This window comes from Equus caballus, chromosome 28 (assembly GCF_041296265.1).
Source record: "Equus caballus isolate H_3958 breed thoroughbred chromosome 28, TB-T2T, whole genome shotgun sequence".
Taxonomy (NCBI): domain Eukaryota; kingdom Metazoa; phylum Chordata; class Mammalia; order Perissodactyla; family Equidae; genus Equus; species Equus caballus.
This window is the reverse complement of record NC_091711.1, coordinates 17,628,564-17,649,812: the sequence shown is the minus strand read 5'-3', so window position 1 is coordinate 17,649,812 and position 21,249 is coordinate 17,628,564. Positions and strand designations below refer to the sequence as shown.

Below are 21,249 nucleotides of genomic sequence, written 5' to 3'. Positions count from 1 at the left end.
AACCCTGGCCGCCCAAGCAGAATGCGCCGAACTTAACCACTATGCCTCGGGGCCAGCCCCATCATTCAAGTGTTTTTGAGCCCCTAGTATATGATCCATCATCTCTAGTATTTTATATTCTAATCATCAATGGGAAAAACACATACACAATACAAAAAACATCTATTAACAATATGCTGAAACACAGTCATTTACAAAGTGCAATAGTAATTTTGAAGACGGAACCATTAAGTCTTTCTAGTAGAAGAAACGGTGTCTTAGGAAAGATGAATTCAATTTTTGTCTGATTAGAAATACGAATCTTTCAGACATGTAAGAGGGGAGAAACACATTCAACTCACTGAAAAGAACTTGATTCATGCATTCATGCCCAAATATTTTTTGACCACTTACCAATAGGCAAGCACTGTTCTCAGTGCAGGGATCCAACACTAAACAAAATAAAATCCTTGACCTCAAGGAACTTAAATTCTAGTGGCAGGGAAAAAAAAGGAGCTAATAAAAACATAAAATGTTAGTTGATGAGAAGTGCCATGAAGCACCAAGTAAAAGAAAACAGTAAGAGAATACCAAGTGTCATCGAGAGGACTGCATTTTAGACAGAGTAGCCAAGGAAGGCCTCTCTTATAGGTAACATTTGAGAAGATGCTGAAAGAGAGCAATCTCTGGGTAGATAGTATTTGTGGGAGAAATGCACCCCGGAAAGAGAAAGGGGTGAGTGGAAAGACCCAGAAGTGGGACCATGTTTAGGCATGTTTGAGGAACAGATTGTACAAAATAATGAAGAAGACTGTAAAAGTTTAGTCTGGCTGAGGAGGGCCCAAGGGAGACTGAAGGTAAGGTTAGTAAAGGAAATTTCAGGAAGATTGTGTAGCATCTCCTAAGTTTAGCTAGGAAAGGGATATGATCTTTGTCTTAGAAAGAAAACTGGTGATAATGCAGGCAACCAATCCATTTGAAGTGGAGAGACCAAGTGTGAACCTAGTAAAATGGTCCAGGTAAAAGAAGATGAGATCCTGAAGAGGCCATGGGATGGAGAGAGATTTAGGATAATCATGAAGAATAGTCATGAATTGGACTTGTAGAATGAAGGAGAAGGAAGATCCAAAGAGGTTCTAAAATTTTTAGCTTACACAAGTAGGCGAGTGATGCTATTTGCAAAAGTGTGGGTTACTGGAGGAGGTTCATATGTGGCCAGAAAAGAATGAACCTCATTGCACAGAGTGTTTGTGGGACCTAAAGACACTCAGAAAGAGCTATTCACTAGGCAACGGAATGACTGCAATTAAAAATAAAAGACTGAATGCTTATTTTTAAAAATCAGGACAAGAGATATAAACAAATCTGAAGAAATACAAATGACCAATAAATAAATAAAAGTCTTATCCTATTCGTATACTCTCAGCCCCAGTTGGCCCTGGGTCTGGGCGGGACTGCGAGGTTGAAGGGCTGGGATGGAGCTGCCACATTCTCTCACCGCACATTCTCAGTTCATGCTGGATCCAGACCTTTTCTCTTTCTGCCACTGGAATTTCCATCTCTCTAAGACCCACATGTTGATATAGAGGTATCTAGCATTTCTCCAGTATTCTATTATTTGCCTCTCCATCCACGACTCAGTACAAGAAAGGAAGAGATTCTTCTACCTAGGATCCACCCTCCTAGGAGAGCAGAGGAGACAGGGATTATAAATGCTTATACTGTAAAAGTTTTGCCCCTCCCGGAAGGCAAAGCCCCATCAGAGGATGGTATAGAGACAGTATCTTTGATGCAAACACAGAGAAGATAAATGAGCTATATTTTAAGTACTGCTTTTAGAGGCATCTTGTACCGTTCAAGAGTTCTTAGATTATTTTTCTTTGGACTATTTGCCCTTAAATATGCAACTACCGCCTGAACTTCTCTTTTCAATTAGATTCTTGGAAACTGAATAAATGCAAATAGTAACTTATAGTGATAGCACTTTGATTCTGGATCTTTGGTGAGGTTTACTTTGAAACCCCTTCAGGATACTCAGCTGATAGGTGTTTTTTTTTTTTTTGGAAGATTAGCCCTGAGCTAACATCTGCTGCCAATCCTCCTCTTTTTGCTGAGGAAGACTGGCCCTGAGCTCACATCCGTGACTATCTTCCTTTACTTTATATGCGGGACGCCTACCACAGCATGGCTTGCCAAGCAGTGCCATGTCCGCACCCAGGATCCGAACTGGCAAACCCAGGGCCACCGAAGTGCAACATGAGTACTTAACTGCTGTGCCACCGGGCTGGCCCCTCAGCTGACAGCTTTTGACTTAGTTCATTAGATTGGAATGCCACAGAATAAGTCAGAGACACAGAAGAGAATCACTTTATAAAGCAATTATGCACTTTAAAATAGCATGAGAATCATTTGTGTAAGTGAAAAATAAGAAGACGGCAACCATTTTGTGTTCTTTCCAGAAATGAGTTATGATCAAATTCATTTGCCTGATTTTGCTCAACATACTTGCTGTGTCACAGTATTCAAGGGGTAACTGTGCCATCAGGATTGTTAAAAATCTATTCACATCATTTTCCCGAAAGGTTCTCCTATGCCAAGCTTTCTTCCATTTTCTGTGTATTATTTATCTTGCTATTTGTTTGCTGTCCCTTTAAGAAATTAATTCATTTGACTGCTTTAGGAAAGGAAAGCAGTAAGTAGGCTAAAGCAGCAGCGGCACTATTAGCAGCAATACTGTTTAGCTTCACATTTTCCAAATTTGAATTCAGATAAAGGTCACATCTGAGAATTGTAAGAGCAAAGCTTCCTTTAAGAAAAGTCGGAATGCATTTTTATATAAACATATGATTAAAACACACATAATTATAGACTCCCATGAAACACCTGAAAATCACAGAACTCTGTTGAGAAAAGGAAGCAGAATACCCAGTACATCTCAATTCCTCTTTTGCTGCAGCATGAGGGCAGTGGCTTGCTTTCACAGACAGTATTTTTCCAGCAGCTTCGAGAGAGACTCAGGGTGGCGGTGGAGGGATGGGCAGGCTCAGAACCTGTAGGGTGGAGGGGGTGAGACCACAACATGTGCAGCTTGATGAAAAATCTCTCCCTTTCCCTCATGGCTGTACTGATGCGGTCATTTCATTTATTTTATATAAATTTGTCCAGCACAGTGCTTGCTATGTAGTTGATGCTGAATAAATGTCAAATGAATATATTAAATTATATTAAATATATTAAATTTGATTAAATATATTTGGCAGACCAATATAATTGAGGATTTTGGTAAGTATATCTATAGTAAATATAATATAGAGATAAATCTATAATATAGATATTGATCCTAATACATAGATAGATATTATTTTTCTTACTTCCTGGTAGCAGCCAACAACTTTAATTTCTGAATCTTTGCTACATCAATTCTAATTTGAGCTAGATTCTTATATACTAAGAAAGTTTTGCATTGGAATTTAGCCAACATAGTCCCATAAATCATTACAGAATCCACAAATTTTCCCTCACTCAAATTAGAGTGAAATCAATTTATTACACCAAAACATTTGAGTCTATTCTTTATTGCATTTGTTAAGCATTTTTCCTTGTTTATATCTGCCTTTCCCCTCCTTATACCATTCCTCAATGCTTTCTCTGTTAAAGTAAGGTGGAATGTAAGGCAGGTTTGCTGAATTTAATTAATGCAAAGGAAATAGTTATCCTAGCAAGAGAAACAAAGTAAAAGCTTTCAGAGTTTCCTCTACTAGTGAATGAGACTTTCATTGCAAGGTGTAGATAGAGGCTGGAATCATGAAGGAGGAAAGAAATCCATTCATAGATAAATTACTTGGAAATAATTTTTAAACTATTGAATTATTTAAGTAAAAGTTTAAGAATCTATTTATAACTCCAATTATAATATTCATCCATTTTTGAAATTTCCAATTCAAAAAAGTATAGCAACAGTTGAAATTTCTAGCATGATTAAGGATTTGGATACATTGAATGATTGAGTATATATGAATGATAATATTCAAATAATCAGAATACATCATATATACTATTAAACCTTAATAAACTTAAATTTATACTTTTTTAAATCAGAGGGCACTTTACGGTCTTTCAAGTTTTAAGACCATACATACACATAAAATCAGATCTTATTTTTCTGCACTTGAAATGAAGAATATTTAAAATCCATGAAAGCCTAAAATTTTAGAATTAGTTGGAGCCTGAACTTTCGTTTAATTCAAACCTCTTATTTTATGGACTAAAAAGTGCCCTGAGAAGTGATAAAGTCAAAAAGTCAGTTAAGTCAGAAGAGAGTTGTTATCAGGAGATTAAAGAAATGGAATTAGTATTCCCCAAACTGGTTTGCAGATAGTGATTAGGTGTGCTGTGAAAGAGCATCACAATGCAACAAGCGCAAAGGATTTACAGTCGTGTTTGGATTTATACCTCATCTCCATCACATTTCAACTTTGTGAGCTTGGGTAAATAACATAATATTTTTTAAATATTGGTTTCCGTTATCAGTGTATTTTTATAGCCTATTTTAGAAACTTGAGGCAGTTTAGAAAAAAATATGTAATAATGAGAGCACTTTTCCCCTAACTTCTTTAGTTTGAAAAATCTCCAACCTAGAAAATAGTCAAAGGACTCTCACACGCCTTTAATCTAGATTCACCAATAAGTTAAAAATTTGCTTCAGAGATACAATTGTAAATAAGGTAAAAGTATACATAAAGACATAGAACTATAGACATAGTTGTAGACATAGATATAGACACAGATATAGATTTGTTTCATTTTCCAGAAAAATCTGAGAGTAAATTGCATACACAATGAGACTTTATCCCTAATCGCTTAAGTGTCATAATACTTTACCCATCATATCCTAAGGACAAGGACGTTGTCCTACATAACCACGATAACATTATCACACTCAAGAAATTGATCACTCATGCAATAATAATCTTCTTACATAAAACATCTCCCCAGTTGCTCAACAATGCAGTTTAACTTAAAGAAAAAGAATTACATCTAGTTGTCTTGTATTTTTAGCTCATTTCATCTGGAATAACTCATTTAATATTTTCTGGCATTCACATTTTGTTGGAATCTAGGCCAGTTGTGTCACAGAATATCTTGTAGGTTTGTCTAATTGTTTATTTATAGTTAGATTCAGGTTAAATATTTATGTCCACAATCTTATTTTTAGGTGATTCGTCCCTCCTCCTGAATCATCTCAGAAGGCATATAATTTAGGTTTGATGATACTAAGCTTAATCACTTGGTAAAGGTGATGCCTACTAGATTTTTCCATTGCAAGGTACTTTTTGCTTTTGTAATTCATATGTAAGCTGTAGCGATATTTTCTGATCATGTGAACATCATGTTCACAAACAACCCTAAAACAAAGTGTTTTAATATATATTAATGATCCTTGTCTGTAAATCATTTATTAAATTGATGGTCACAAAGTGCTGATTTTCTATCTTTCCTATCATTTCATCTAATTTGTTAGATTATATGAGTCTGTAATTCATTCTTTTCATTATTCTTTTGATTTTCAAACCGTCCCACATTTGGACAGTGAGAGTCGATCAGAATGGCACCTCTGTCCTTTTCACATGACGCCATTAGTCTAAGTTCTTCTTTGGTTTCTGGCACAAAAATATGTTTCAGATTCACCTTATCCTTTTTCTGCCTCAAACTTGAAATCCTTGATTTCTTTATGCTGCACTGGATCGTTCAAATGGATGTGGTTTTTAGAAACCAAGATCCAGGGGCTGGGGGTGTTCTTTGCTGCTTAGATTTTATTGCTTTTACATTTTTTTGTGGATAGAGCTATGAGCTATCTCTATATAGAATTATGAAACATATAAAATTATGAAATATATAAAATTATAAATATATATGAAAGTGAGTTCATATTTATTGCTCCAATTAGAATCCACCATCACGAATTTTCTTCTCAAACTCCCCATTCCAAATTTGGATCTCTCTTTTCCCACAGTGAAAATGCTGGTTGACAACAGCATCCATGTATTTTCTCATTTGCTCTATCCTACAATTCACCAGAAATTGCTTAAAAATCGTTACACCAATGCCATTACCAACAACAAACCTTCTAAGTAAGCTTCAATATTTCTTTGAAGGAGTGTGTGTGTGTGTGTGTGTGTGTGTGTGTGTGTGTTCGCGCGCGCACGTATAATCAAATTACTCTGTTCAAACTCTGGGTCAATTATCTTGGTCTATTATCTGGGTCTATTTTCTTCTGAATGGTTATGTTATCAGTTTGATATAAGGTTTTGTTCGTTTGTTTTTAATTTTGGGATTTGCTTTGTTTATCCCTTTAAATTAGTTTTTTAAAACAATTTGGAAAATTTTTGCATAATTCAAAATCAAAACTTCATTAAAAGGTAAATTCTAAGAAGTCTCATCTCCTTTCCCTTTCATTCTTCTCCTGGCAAATAGTTCAGTCATTTCTGGTTCATCCTGCCAGGATTTCCCTTTTCCAATAACAAGAGCCAGGGTTAGTTAGTTGCCTGATGCTTGGTAAGTTACACATTTATTTGTGTATTTGTTTTAATTTTTAAAAGATACTCATCTTATTATGAAAATTATATTAGATCTATATAACAAACTAAATAGTCTCTAAACAAGGCAAATGTAAGTAACAATAAAAGTATATTAAAGTGAAAAGATGAGAATAAATTGTTATGAAATTTGCATCCTAAGACAGTATTCTAAGAAATATGTTTCATGTACTCATTTACACAACCACAGCAAGCTTTCTTACACAATCACATTTCTATCTTTTGATAAAACGTTTTGGCACGTCTGAAGCAATGCCAACAAACTCAGTTTGAAAGCTAATAGTCTAAACAACTATTTTAATTCAAACAGCTACTGAATAATTATTTTATTCCTACGATTTATGAATTTTAATGTTCCTCAAATTTTAGTAGGCAGTAAGTTTCCTCATCACAGAGATATTGATTTACATAATTTTTTTGATTTCTTACTGGGCCCAGTATAATTATGCATATCTAGAAAATGCTTTTAAAGATATTTGAAGAATGAATAATGAATTCTTCATAGAATTCTACATGAATTAATGAATTCTACATAGAAGTCTGTCAAAGGCTGCAGAATTTACATTCTTTAATAAATTATTATGTATATGCATATATAATGACATCTTCTACTTTAAAAGTTACTAATTATTTCCATTATAATTTACGTAATTACTCAGAGTCCTTGGAAGATTTTGTGAGGTAATTTTCTAAATTGATGTTCATTTGAATTATTCAGTTTCCTGACTGACTTGCTGGTTTTGTCTGTTACCTTGGCCCCTAGTAGACAGCCTTATAAAAATAAACTCAGAAATTTGTGTGAACTTTCAAAGTATTAGTGAATTATTTCAGAATTAAATTCCTTTAGAATACGGAAAAATGTGCATTTTCTCACAGATTTTCTAAATCTAAATTTCTAAAGAAATTTGTTTATTATTAGCCACAAGATGGTGCTGTTTTCCCACCAGCAAGCCTATAAATTGTCGTGTGGGATATATATATTTTCAGCTATAAAATGCAGTATATAGGACAGCAGGGAAAATAGTTTCCCATTTGAACTGAAATCATAAAAATGCTTTTAAAACTGTTCTTAATGTCTGCCTTCCCCAAACACTCTTTTATTAGAATGTAAGGCTATTTCCTAACGCTGTAGCTTCATATACCCAACTAACTACTCAATGTTCCATATAAACATGTAAGTCTCAAATTCAACATATCCAGAACTAAACCCTCAATCTTCTTCATCACCCTCACCCACACCTGTTTCACCCAGCTGCTGGGTCTTTCCTGTTGCTTGGACCAAAAACCTTGGAATCATTTTCACTCCTCTGTTTTTTTCGTTTCCCCCTCTCTCCCGTCTTTTCTCTCCCCTTTTGTTCCGTCTCTCCATTCAAATCTGTTATAATTTGAATCCTGTTGACTCTACTTGCAAAGTATTTCCAGAATCTAATCACTTCTCATCACCCCTACTGCTATTATCCTATACTTGGCCAGCATCACCTCTCAACTGACCTCCTTCCTTCAGTCCTTGCTTCCCTACAGTTTGTTCTTGACCTAGCAGCTAGTTATTCTTTCTAGTGATGCTGCTCAAACCCTGTAAAGGCTCCCCATTACACTCAGAGTCAACGTCTTGGTTCCCTGTAACTCCTCGGGCCTCACTTCTACCATTCTCCCTCCTCTTACCCAGCTTACGCCACAGTGGCCTTCTTGTTTTTCTGCACACAGGGGAGACACATCCCAGTTTTGAATCTCTGCTCTGCTCTTTCCCTTTACTTTGAATGCTGTTCCACAAATTATTACTTGGCTACTGCCCACTCTTTCAAGGTTTTGCTCAAATGACACCTTCTCAATGTTACCTAACCTGTCCCATCTACATTTCAGTACCTCTGTGCCACTTATTTTCTATCACACTATGTAGATTACTTGTAACTGTTAATATCTGTTTCCCTCATTCCATGCGTGTAGAGGTTTGTTTCACAGATTTAAACCAACGGTCTGAAACAATGTCTTTAGTAGGTGCTCAATAAATACTTGAATATATTCTATTCTAGGCATTAATAATTAGTATTCAATCGAAACAAATTTGATTTGCAGTTTACAGAGAATTTTGCATAGAGAAATATGAAAAAAACTAAATAAGATGTCAATTATATTGTATAATTGGCATCAATCTTAATTCAAAGTATATTTACTTACATCCCATAATATAAAACATATTTTCAATAAATGGCTAAACAATAGGCAAAATAGGCATCGCTAAAGTTTGCAAAGCTCACTTGACGTTACATGCTATGATTTGATGTAAAGCTTTCTTCTGAAGAGAGGGGATTAGGATGACGCAATGAGCCATATTTCGTTTCCTAGAATGTATATTTCTATAACATAAATGTATCTGTTGCATAAATGCACACACACTTTTATATTCGAACTCAGTTTTTGGTTTTATGTGAGAACATTTTAATGTGGCTTCTATGCTTAGTCTGTGTATGTGTAATTGTGGTGGACTCAGCTGTGGCTGAGAGAATCTGTTTGTCTGGTTCAGTAAGACATCCCTGTGAAAGGCTGAGCCAGGATATGCAGATTTCTAACATTTACACCAAAATGGGGTCAGGGATTTCAAACCAGAATAACTATGGTCACACTCATTTCTGTCATAGTCTTTTCGATATGATTTGAAGCTGAAACTGTATGTTCCACCAGTTTGACTATTTTTCTTAGTTTTACTAACTACTTTGGCTAAACATACTTGTTATTAGTAAGTTATTTGACTAAATTGAAAAATAAGTAGTCGGTAAACTCTAAAATTAGTTAAAATGTCAAAACTGATTATGTAGACATGTGCAAGTCTCCATATAAAAATCTATGTCCCCTTTTCCATGAATAGTCACGTGGGTTCCCACAGCATGGACACTTTGTAACACTGTCCCTCCATTGCCATAAGCATGGTCACAGCCCCACTATGATCACTATCATGCTCCATTTCAGGTATTTTCAAAAGTACAGTGATTGAATGATTTTATCAAGGATTGTTAGTTCAGAATTTTTGTATACATGTGGCACTTACATTTTTAACCTTGAAAGTTATTTAAAGAAGTGTAAAATCTAAAAAAAAAAGCCCAAAACTAAAGTTTATTTTATTTCTGCTTTCTAACCGTCTATGCTTCTAGTTTACAAATTTCAAGCTTTCAAATTTATCAGTCAGAAGAGAGAGAAAGAGAAGAAGGAAGGAAAGATGAAAGAAGGAAGGAAGGACAGATGGAAGGAAGGTCTTAAATAATTTAGCAATGTTACCGCCGGATGATGGTTAGCACTCAACTAATAAAGTTAATTCAAGGCACTTTACCTTTTAGATAGTATTCTCTGATCAAGTCCTGTTGTTTTATAGGAATGAGCTATCTACTTACCTATTTATAATCACATATGTAATTCCTCATTCTAACACCTGAAATAAACATTACCTCATATAAGCATTTATCTAATAATAAAATTTTTTAGTTCGTGCCACATCTACTTTGCCTCTTTTTCCTTTGCATGAAAGAAGAGTTTCAAGACTCCTGCATTTATGCAGGGCCACGTGTCAAGTATTGGTCAAATGGCTGTGAGGAGGGGGCCACCCTGTGGCTCAGTGGTTAAGTTTTCACGCTCCGCTTCAGTGGCCCAGGGTTCCCCGGTTTGGATCCTGGGCATGGACCTAACACCACTCATCAGGCCATGCTGAGGCAGCGTTCCATGTAGAAGAACTAGAATGACATACAACTAGGATATATAACTATGTACTCAGGCTTTGGGGAGGAAAAATTTTAAAAAGAGGAATATTGGCAACAGATGTTAGCTCAGGACAAATCTTCAAAAACATAAAAACGAAATAAAACGACTGTGAGCAGAAGTGGCTCTTGTCATTTCCAGTCCAGACCTTTTAAGAGTGGCTGTGAGTTCCCTATGCCCTCTCTCTTTCCTTATTGCCATGACCCTGGAAACCATGCTTTGAGATGGTATGTCCCAACACAGCGGAACTTCAGTTCCCCTGAGGTCCCTGAGTAACCTTCTGGAGCGATTACTCCCACTGATCTCACTAGACATGTGTTAACATTTGGGAGATAGATTTTTAATGCAGCTTACTCTAGGCCAATCCTGAGTAATAAACCAGTAAAGTATAATTGTAAGGTTAGGCTTTATTTCTAATAAAGTCAAGATAAAACTTGCTATTTTATCACTATTTATCCCATAGCTATTAATATTTTCACATATTATCTTATTCTGATAAATTTTCGTACCATAGTTCCTCTTGAAGCAGGCACCTTAATGTAAATTATTCAGTGAACAAATGCACAGTACCTCCGATCATCCAAGTTATGTTATAGGACTGGGAGAATAAACAAGCACGGTCCCTACTCCAACTGAGTTTAGAATCTTTGGGGGAGACAGCTGACAAATAAGAAGATATATCAACTTAATCGTGACAAATGTCATGGAAGGCAGTAAAGGGGTGTGACTTAATCTGGGAATTTATGGAGGGCTGGAAGAGGAGACTTGAGTAAGAGCTGATACTTGATGTTCAAGGCTGGGATCAAGAGCAATTATGGAGGACTTGACCTTTGCAAAGATGGCCATCTTCCTAAAGAAATATATCTAAAATTACATCACTGTCTGGATCCTAAGAACATAGATAAATTTATAAGCAACATTTTAATTGCCAACAACTTGGTCCGGGGAATGAGTACTTAAACTTAACATTTTAGTAGAGAAAAAAAGCTTATTTTCCTGCCTGTAAATAGAAGTCTAAAGCTGGAAACAAGCATGAGCACAGAAAATTAATCCTCTCCCACCAACTGAAAAAAAGTCAAGAAACTGCACATTTGGCAGGAAAATTCTAAACAGCCCACAAGTGCCAATATCAGAAGAACAATCTTTACACTATGTAGAAAATTGCTAGCTAATCCTTCTCCAAAAATTTAATTTTATAAAATGAAAGCAAGTTCTATGTTTTAGCTATAGTAAACGAGTATATGGCTCTCTCAGATTGTTGGAAAATGTAAACGAGATTTCAAACAAATTATTTCAAACAGATTTAAACTACAATCTTCCTAATATACTACTTAATCTCTTGCATTTATAGAGTGATTTAGGCTTTCCAAAGCATTTTTATACACATTATCTCATTTGATTCTAATAGATGAAATGTACATAATTATATATAAAAATGTAAAACCTATGACAACTCCACAACCCTCAAAATTAAATGTGAGTTGAAAATAAACCCAGTCTGTCTGGGGCTAGAATAAGTAAAATGAAATCAGATTTAAGATAGTATTAAATGGCAAAAGACAATGTACAAAGCAAAGAAAATAAGAATCGGGAAGAGCCTTTACAGATCTACTCCAAACTCCTCAATTATAATAATAATTGTAATAAGTTCATACGGTTTATAAAGCATTTTTTAAAAATATACATGAGACTTTTAGATCACAGGTCATAAGTGGTACATTGACCTGTGACAATCCTTTTTCTGTGTCTGTATCCTACAAGGAAATGACACTTTATAGCAAGGCTTTCTCCCTTTTGTCTATAAACTGTCATCTAAATGCACTGAAATCTGTAAGTCCTTAATTAAAACAGGGTGATCCAATGATATTTTAAATTTAGGAGCAGATGTTACCTTACCATCAACTCTTGCTGAGATTTCACTGCAATAATTCTCCTGAAACTGATCACTCTGATTTTCCCCTTGACTCCTTCATTTGATTTCCAACACAGCAGTTGGAGTGATCCTGCTAAGATATATACAAGACGTGCTGCCTCGCTATACCCCTGACATCTACTGCTCTCCCTGTCTTGCTCATTCCTAACCATGGGGACCTCATTACTATTCCCTTGCAGTGCCTTAAGGACAGGACTGGCTACGTAAGTTGTGGAGCCCCTTGTTCAGAATTTATTAAGAATTTCACAATGGTGTGGCTCTTGTGCACAGGATCATGTGCACAGGTTGCACACCAACGCATCAAGCCCTCCTAAGGGATTTGAATTTACTGGGCCTTCTGCCAGGACACTCTTCTCCCAGATACCTGCACTCTAAACTACTCCCTATACCCCTCTTTCCTCCACCTCTATTGCCTAAGCCTTCAGTCCTTCCTTTAAATGCCACATTCTCAAGCCTTTCTGCCCACCTTATTAAACTCGTAATCTTCACACATGCACTCTTCCATTCTCCTCATTATTTTTGCCCATAGCTCATATGCTATCTAGCACATGACATATTTTACTTATTCAACCCGTTTAACTTCTGTCTTCCCTTATTAAAATGCAAGTTTCCAGAGAGAACTTTGTTATTTTTTACTTTCATTGCTGTATCCCCTGCACTTAGAACAGTTGCCGGTACTCAGTAAATATGTTGGATGAATAAATGAGAATATGATTGGCTTTCAGCAATGAAATGCTAAAGAACATAGCAAGATTCTCAGGAATTACTGTGGAGCAGTCTGAGGTAGCAGGATATGTACTCCAGATACGTCATTGACTGAAATCTGTTAGCAGAATTGTGGCCCTAAAGAGCTGAATCAGAAAATCTCAGGTGAACCGTGGTTGCTGGGACACTAACCTCTGTCCTCCACCCTCCACTAGCAGAATGTGCCCTCCTCCCTCGGCTCCCTTCCGCCAGCCTGGTGCAGTGAGATCTGAAACCTTTAACATTCCCTTGCCTCAGATCTTCACCTTCCATCCCTTCAGGTAAGTTTGGCTGGTAGGCAGCAGTAAGTAAATTAACTGTTTTTCTAATATTTATTTTTGGTAAGTCTGTTTTCTCTCTAAATGTCCACTTATTTAGAAGATAAACTGCTCTCTATACCACGTGTTAAAAAACAAAATTCATATGGTAAATTTGAAGATTTAATTGTTTTTATTAAATGATTCATGAATCAGGCAGCATCTCATCTGGCAAGCAGAGAAATACTCCAAGGGGTTACACAACAGGGGAAGGCTTTTATAGTAAGGAGGGTGGGACAAGGAAAGGAAGTCATAAGCAAGGAAAAAATGAAAGTTCACTGGAGGAAAGTAAAAGTTCAGGTGACAACAGCTTCTCATTAGCTGAGCTGCACCCTTTTCCATTGGCTGGGCTTGTTGATGGGCAATAAAGAAGTCTTCCTTCCTCCTGCTGGAGCAGCAAATTAGTTGCACTTCCTGTTTGAGAGTGCCAAGAACCTCTCTTCCAGTTGAGCTCAGTAACTGACACTTAGTCTCTCTGTAACTTCTACACGTTAATCCTAGATCAGCTCTCTGGGCCATCCGTTAGATGGAAATACAAATCTCTGGAGACAGTTGTCTTCCTAGAGTCTAATTAATCTTGTTTTATTTTTGAGTTAAATAGAAGTTAAGATCATCATCTGAGAGAAGATTATTGGAGGACTGTGCAGAGGGGAAAATGTGCGCTGTAACGCTCTGAGAGAAAGAGTAGGAAAGAAAATATACTAAAAGTATAATGGGATGGTTTGTCAGTGTGAAGTGTGCATATTATGTGTTTTTTAAGACCTCTCACGTCTTTTCAGCCATCTTCTCTTTCAGAGCCTCAGTCGACTTGTTCAAATTCTTTTATCTGAACTTTCTGGAAATTCTATTTTCTAAAATCGAATGTTCATTTCTTGCTAGGACTTCTTTGGCTAGAGTCAACTTATATGATATGGTAATTTTCCCTTAAGATTCTGCTAAATTCTACTTTACCAGACAGCTCTTATTGTACAAAATGAGTTCAGAGGCAGATTGATGTAGAGAAAGTTTATGAGCTTGGATGCTCAGCAAATTTGTATTTCCAGCCCAGGTCTGCCTTCAGACAGTAGATTGCTCATTTCTTGCTTATCTAATCTAATAAATTGAAAAGATATTTATTCAAGGAATATTTGTTGAGTGTCTTACTATGTGCCTGTCACCATTCTTGACACTAGGGATAGAGCTGTAAACAAGATAGGCAAAATCACATAGGGCCACACAATTTGCTTATAATTAATTTCTTAATTTATATTTTGCTCTAACCTAATCTATTGCATTTCTTCTTGTAACAGGAAAAAGTAGATCAAATATAGATAATAGAAATAAAAAACATATCATCCGTGAATTGCTAGCAGGCAAACATCTAGAATGGAGCTTACATTCTAGTTGGTATAGACAAACAGTAAAAAGCAGACAAGAAAATTTCAGACAGTTGTCAGTGCTGAAAACAAATAAAACTGAGACGGTGATGGAGAATGAGATTAATGAGGGAGATTGGCTAGCTTTTGGAGATGCTATGAAGATTAAATATACTCATATGGTAAGAGAAATGGGTATTGAGCAGAATGCCTGGAAAACTTTCAAGAAATATTTTGATGACCAGCAACTTCCTATAGAAAGTATATCTCTTTGGTGTCTATTTATGATTAATGTTTCCCAGAGGGAAACCACATAATCACTCTGGCGATTTTCTTGTGGATGAGTCATATATTTAGGGTGAAGAAAAACCAGTGAGACCAAAGAGCTGAAGACAAACTACTAAAAGGTCCTTTCATCACTCACAGCACATCCTTTTCCCCAAAATCTTTGGAGAACTATTACATACGTATATTCCACTTTTACATTTTGCTTATCATTAGAATGAGAGTTCATAGAGAGTAGAGAATATAGAAGCCACTTTGATGTCGTCAAAATGAACTTAGAAATTCACAGTTAGAGCCCAAACTGAGACTCTTTTATAGATGAAATAAATTTAGGAAAAAATGTCACAATGGTTGAACAGAAATGTGAAATACTTCAAATAAAAAGCATCTCAAGAACCCCAAGCACTTACTCATGCCCTGAACTTCATAAAGCATGAAGTTTATTGGTCTAAACTTTTTTCTCTTCTGAAGTACACCATTTTGCCTTACCAAAAGGGGATTATCAAGATAAGGTTGAAAGCCCACCTGGACTAGGCTGAACTGAGAAGTCACCTGATCAGGAATTTTTAATCCATAAAGCTAGCATTTTCAGATAAGTAGGAGTGAGGTGTTGAAGGATATAAGCAAGACCCATAAAAACACATTATCTTATAGCTAAATATATAGTTTTCTTCCCAAAACAAACAATTTACTTGCTGACCTGAAGTCAAATGAAATATGCTTTGATGATATTTAGGTCAAACAATAAAAAATTGAAGTTCGATCACAAGAAAATATTTTGGACTACTTTCCACATCCCTACACTTCCACCTAAGGAAAGAAATAGACTTTTTTCATAATGTTATTTTTTCTTTCAATATAATATCTATCGAGCATATAGACATTCATATCACCATCATTACCAATTAGCATTTGCTAAATTTCCACCAAGATTAATCCTAGTTCATAATAGTATCGAAGAGGAAAAATCTTACTCTTTCAGGAAAGAGAAGAATATCTTCATAATCTTGAAGTTGGCAAAATTTTGCTAAATGAACCCAAAATATGTTAGTCATAAAGGGGAAAAATGGAAAAGCTGAAGTACATTAAAATTAAAAATTTCTTTTCTCCAAAACATACCATTAAGAAAATGTTGAGGGGGCCGGCCCACTGGCATAGCAGTTAAGTTCACGTGCTCTGCTTTGGTGGCCTGGGGTTCACCAGTTCAGATCTTGGGTGTGGACCTACTCACTGCTTATCAAGCCTTGCTGTGGCAGGCATCATACATATAAAACAGAGGAAGATGGGCACAAATGTTAGCTCAAGGCCAGTCTTCCTCAGCAAAAAGAGGAAGATTGGCGATGGATGTTAGCTCAGGGCTAAACTTCCTCAAAAGAAAAAAAAAAAGAAAATGTTGAGGAATAAGGCAAAGCACAATAATGGGATAATGTGCTTATAGATGAAGATACACATTCTAGAACAGCACGGTATAATAGAACTGTTTGCAGTGTCCATAATTCAGCTGTCCAATATGGTAGCAATTAATTCGAAGTGAATACTGAACACTTGACGTGTGACTAGTGTGATTGAGGAATCAAATTTTTATTTAATTTTAATTATTTAAAATTTAAATGTAAATATTCACATCTGACTATTGGCTACCATATTGGGCAATGCATTTCTAGAGGGTTTCGGAGACTTATTTATAGTTGCTTGGATGGTTGGAACCCAGGCCTCCTGACTCTAAATTCACTGCTCTTGTGTGAAACAAGCCAGTTTTGATGGTCACAATGGAAGACTTACACACATTACTAGAAATAAGTTTGTATTTTACTCATTTTATTTTTTGTTATAGCTCTATTTATGTTGATTACTTTTACTCATTTTACTCAATCAGTTGGCACATGTGATAGTTATTGAGATAGCTAAAAGAAATTTTTCAGGAAATTTTTTCATCAAATGTTATCAAATTTATAAATTTTACTTCCTCAAAGAGGCATCATGAAATAGTGAGAAGAAAAAAGTAAATTGAAGATCAAACCTTGCAGGGTTTTTTTTAAGGTCTGGTTAAAATTTGTTGGGGGTTTTTTGGTTTGTTTTTTGTTTTAAATCTGTTCAAGCTAGTGGAAGCCACTTCACAAATAAGCTTGGTAAACAAATTTATTTAGTGTGATTTGAGAGACACCAGAAAGAAATTCTGTCATAAAATCTCCTTCCACCAAGCAGGGATCACTGTCGTTGATCCTCATCGTAAGTCTTTATTTGCACCATCATTGACATTTAATAAACAGCAATTAGATTCCTCCGTTTCAGCACTAAACACCTATTTTCTTTTTTCAATCAAAACATTGCTAGCATTAGGAAGGCTGGGCAATCTGTCTTGAGAGGTAGAGAGAAATAACCCTGTAGGAGTTAAGATCACAGGGAAAATAAAGATTTTAGCAGGAATATGAAATTAGAGAAAGGGATGACTCAGAAAAATAAATCTGGAGGAATCTGTACAGCCATGAAGAAAATATGCTTTTGCAGAAAACAGGATAAAAGAAGTTCAGATCAATATTTCTTTTTCATTCAAAAGTAAGGGTGGCATCAGGTGACATGTAGACTTTCACTTTGCTGTACTTTTTGTTCTGATACTTATCACAACTGTAATTATAAAATTATTTGAATGTTTCAAATTAGAGTTTGTCTCTTCCACCAAACTCTAAGTTCCATGAGGACAAGGCTTCTGTCACTTTTGTTCATTGTTAAAATATTATCATTAAAACAATTCCTATCATGCAGTAGGTATTCAACAAATATTTGTTGATGAATGAATGAACGGATGAACAAACGAATGATTGTTCCAACTAGACTGCAGAGATCTTAGGGCAACGTGTCTTCCGATCTTGTCACCTCCTTCTATCAGTGCCATACAAATACAGTTAGGTTATTAAAGTGCTTATTCTTGATGACAATAGCTACCATCTATTGAGAAGTAAGCATACGCCAGATTGTTAAGTGCTTCGTATGTTTGTTACAACTTAATATCCAAAATTACCCTCGGTTATAGACTACTATTCCCATTTTACAAATTAGGTAGTAGAAATACAGAGATATTAAATTACCCAACATCACACAATCTATAAATAGTAACATCAGCATTCTTCCCAAGTCTGTTTAATACCTGTCCTTTCGTTTTCTCAACTATACTGCATGTGATTTGGAGACAAGGTCAGGGAAAGAGAAGACAGTTATCAATGAAAAACAATATCACCTACTTCACAATTTTGCAAATATCTGGCTTTGGTTAGTGATAAAATGTGTAGGGTTGGGTAGGAGCATATAACTAGGTCCTCGAGGCAGCAAAAGTTTGGCACTGATGCATGCACCACCTATAGTAGTAATGCTGCGTGTTTTTATAGCCAAGAAAGACTCGAAATGGGATTTGCACAGCAGATACACAGAAAGACACAAATTAATGCTAGAAGGAGGAAGGAAAAAACAACAACCCAGTAAGCTAAAAATTCAAGTACATATAGAACAGGAACTTTGCACCTCATTGGAATCTGAATCTCTATATCAGATTTCCTATTTACAGTCGATGGCTCATATATCACATAATAGCTGAATATTATTGAACTGAAATGAATGTACCATATAGTCCCCAAAATTCCAGTTCCAGAAATAACCAGGATAGTTTGTAAGAGCTGTTAATGACGGGCCATAACCAAGGACTGCTATTAAGTGAAATCATGTTTTTCTGGAATTTTGAAAGATATTTGGGACAAGAGATATCTTCCTCAAAAGTGAAAGGTGTTGGGGAAAAAAAAAAACAAGCTGATTGTAGACAAATTTGTGGTCATTTGGCTATTTGATTCATACACTGAGGACGAAATATTTTATTCTCAAGAAATTATAGTTTGCCAGCATAGGTTAAAGTCTTTCCATATCTCAAAAGTTTCTACATGTTCTCTGTGATGTGGAATTATTATTGACCACTCACCAGGCAGTAAAAGTATAGTCTGAGTGGCATTTGACACTGTCAATTCGTAATCTTATTAAAAGAGTAGTAGTTTTGAATTAATCTACCCTCAAAGTATTTTAAAAATTAGATTTTATTTCCCATCTGTGAGTCGTCTTCAGTATTATGGCCTTTGTGCGCCACCCAGTGGGGAAACGCATATCTTCTGCACAGCTTGAAAATGGTAATTTTCCTTAAAGTCCAAGACTCGTTGCTTAAATATACAACCTCCTGAGCATCTGGATGAAATCTCATAATGGGAGAACTCAGATGTTTCACTTTCTTCCGCAGCCCGGGAAGCCAGTAGGACACTGTGTGGCACCCTCCATGCACTTCTGCACACAGCCATATGGTTAGAATCAGTGGGTTCACCCAGCGCCAGTTTACAAAGAAAAACACGCGAGCAATCAGAGCAGCTCTGGGTTTCATAGCCTGCCTTTGTACAGGGAGCTTTTTACACCTCATGGAAAAGGTAAGTTGGGCAAGGGCTAATATTTTTCTCCCCAGTTAAGGCAGCGGGACTGCAGCTAAAGCGATGTCAGAGTTTCCATCTCAGCTCCTTATTTTCAATGCTTTAGCCCTCTGCCGTAAACATTAACTCTATGAAAAAAATAAAATACATACTCAGTTATATTGCATCTCAGGTAGGGGAAATTCTGATTAAATAAATGGTCTTGAAAAGAAATTAGATGGAGCCTCATAAAATTCCATTTTTAGAGGAAGTAGGACAAACAGAAAGGGAGATAAAGGATTTTTTTTTTTTTTCTAAATTACAATGTGTTTTCTTTCAAACGTCCTGGAAGAAAACAGCGGAAGGAGTCAGAATATAGAGAATTGGTCCAGCCCTATTAGACTTGATTCCTGCCTATAAGAGCATATCTAGTCATTCAGATGATTATAATGCTACACAAGGACTTTACTCTGTGGAAATCAGCTCAAAGCGGCATTCTCCAGTTCTATCCTCCTAATTGACACAAACAAGTAATTTAGAAAATATGTTTGAACAAACAAGCAAACGCCCCCCTCAGCCTGTCTGGTGGCACTTCCGCTCTCCCAGTCACGGCCCAGGCACATTGAGGTTTCTGTGGTAAGGCCTCTCCCCTTGCAGTACCTGTTACCATGATAGAAAAGCACTTCAGTCTTCCTTGCGGTCAGAAAAGTTCCAGTTCTGCGTACTCAATTCATTTGGGGAAATTTTTTTTAAAAGATGGAGAAAACTCAGCTGGCTGATCCAGGCCAGAGTTCTCGTCTGCCTGATGTGCAATTCTCTGTGTAAAAGGGAAAGGGGGGAGGGCCTCAGATCTCTCACTCTAGAGGTAAAGAGAAAGAAAAAGAAGAAAGAAAACCTGTGAATTTAGTATTAGACAAAAAAAATTGTGTGTTTTTGGCATGGAAACTGCCCTTTAACTTGTGAAAACGTTTCTTACTAGTCTGTAAAAGAAACAGATCAGTTATTTTGATGGGAAGATTTATAGAGAGGGCTTACTTGATATTCTGGGGGGGATTTATTTCAACTTTTATTTAAAAAGAGAGACTATTTGTCATACATTAAACTTATTTCAGAGTATCAGGGCCATGCCACAAGCAGACAAAAATGATTACATTCTAAGAAATAGTGTCTAACTTGCTACCCAGTCCCACCTCAACCACAAGAATACCAAAGTACCCAACATAAATTTTCATTTCCTGACTTGTGAAGAAGGATGTTAGCCCGAGCGGCATCTGCATTTTTTCCTCGTGGCTCTCTGTATTTCCACACACCCACCCAGGAGGCTTATAATGCTTTAACTTTTAAAAAATGCCCTTTATATTTTCATGTCATTGACTTTTCTCATCTTTCTAAGAAATGAAGAACCTAAATCATTTTACTTGGGATCCTGAGAATGAGGGCTATCCAGGAAGACTGATTCAAGACTTCAGATGTAGGCCAGGGAGTTATCATCTCCCTGAACACAGACTTATCAGCTCCCCGAACCTCAGACCTTATCAGTCTGCAAGTGAAACTTAATCCTGAACATAAATTGCATTTCCTAAAAAAACGTAATCTTGCCTTAAGACAGCAACCTCCCTGATTACAGGGAATGTCTGTGTTTACACATTTGTACAGAGCATGCTGACTGTATTAGTGTCCTAGGAAACAAACTGTGTGCCGCTCACAGACCTGCTGCAAGCACTGGGGAGAGAAAGAAAAAGACATTTTGAAATCAGACCCCCGATCTCTAACTCCTTTCAAATTCCTGAAGCGCATTAGCCTTACTACTGCATGATGTACACGGTAGTATTTCTTCTAATGAAATCTGACTAAAAGTTTAAA

General features: G+C 36.3%; 1 long non-coding RNA gene across 1 annotated transcript in view; it reads left to right on the top strand.

Annotated features, from left to right (window-relative positions):
* LOC138921241 (uncharacterized) overlaps positions 1-20,309 on the top strand; it is a 32,720-nt gene extending 12,411 nt beyond the window's left edge. Inside the window, exons 3-4 of the long non-coding RNA XR_011433660.1 lie at positions 13,173-13,277; positions 19,227-20,309. This is a non-coding gene — a long non-coding RNA (uncharacterized lncRNA). The remainder of the gene's footprint in view (positions 1-13,172; positions 13,278-19,226) is intronic.
* The last annotated feature ends 940 nt before the right edge of the window (positions 20,310-21,249 follow it).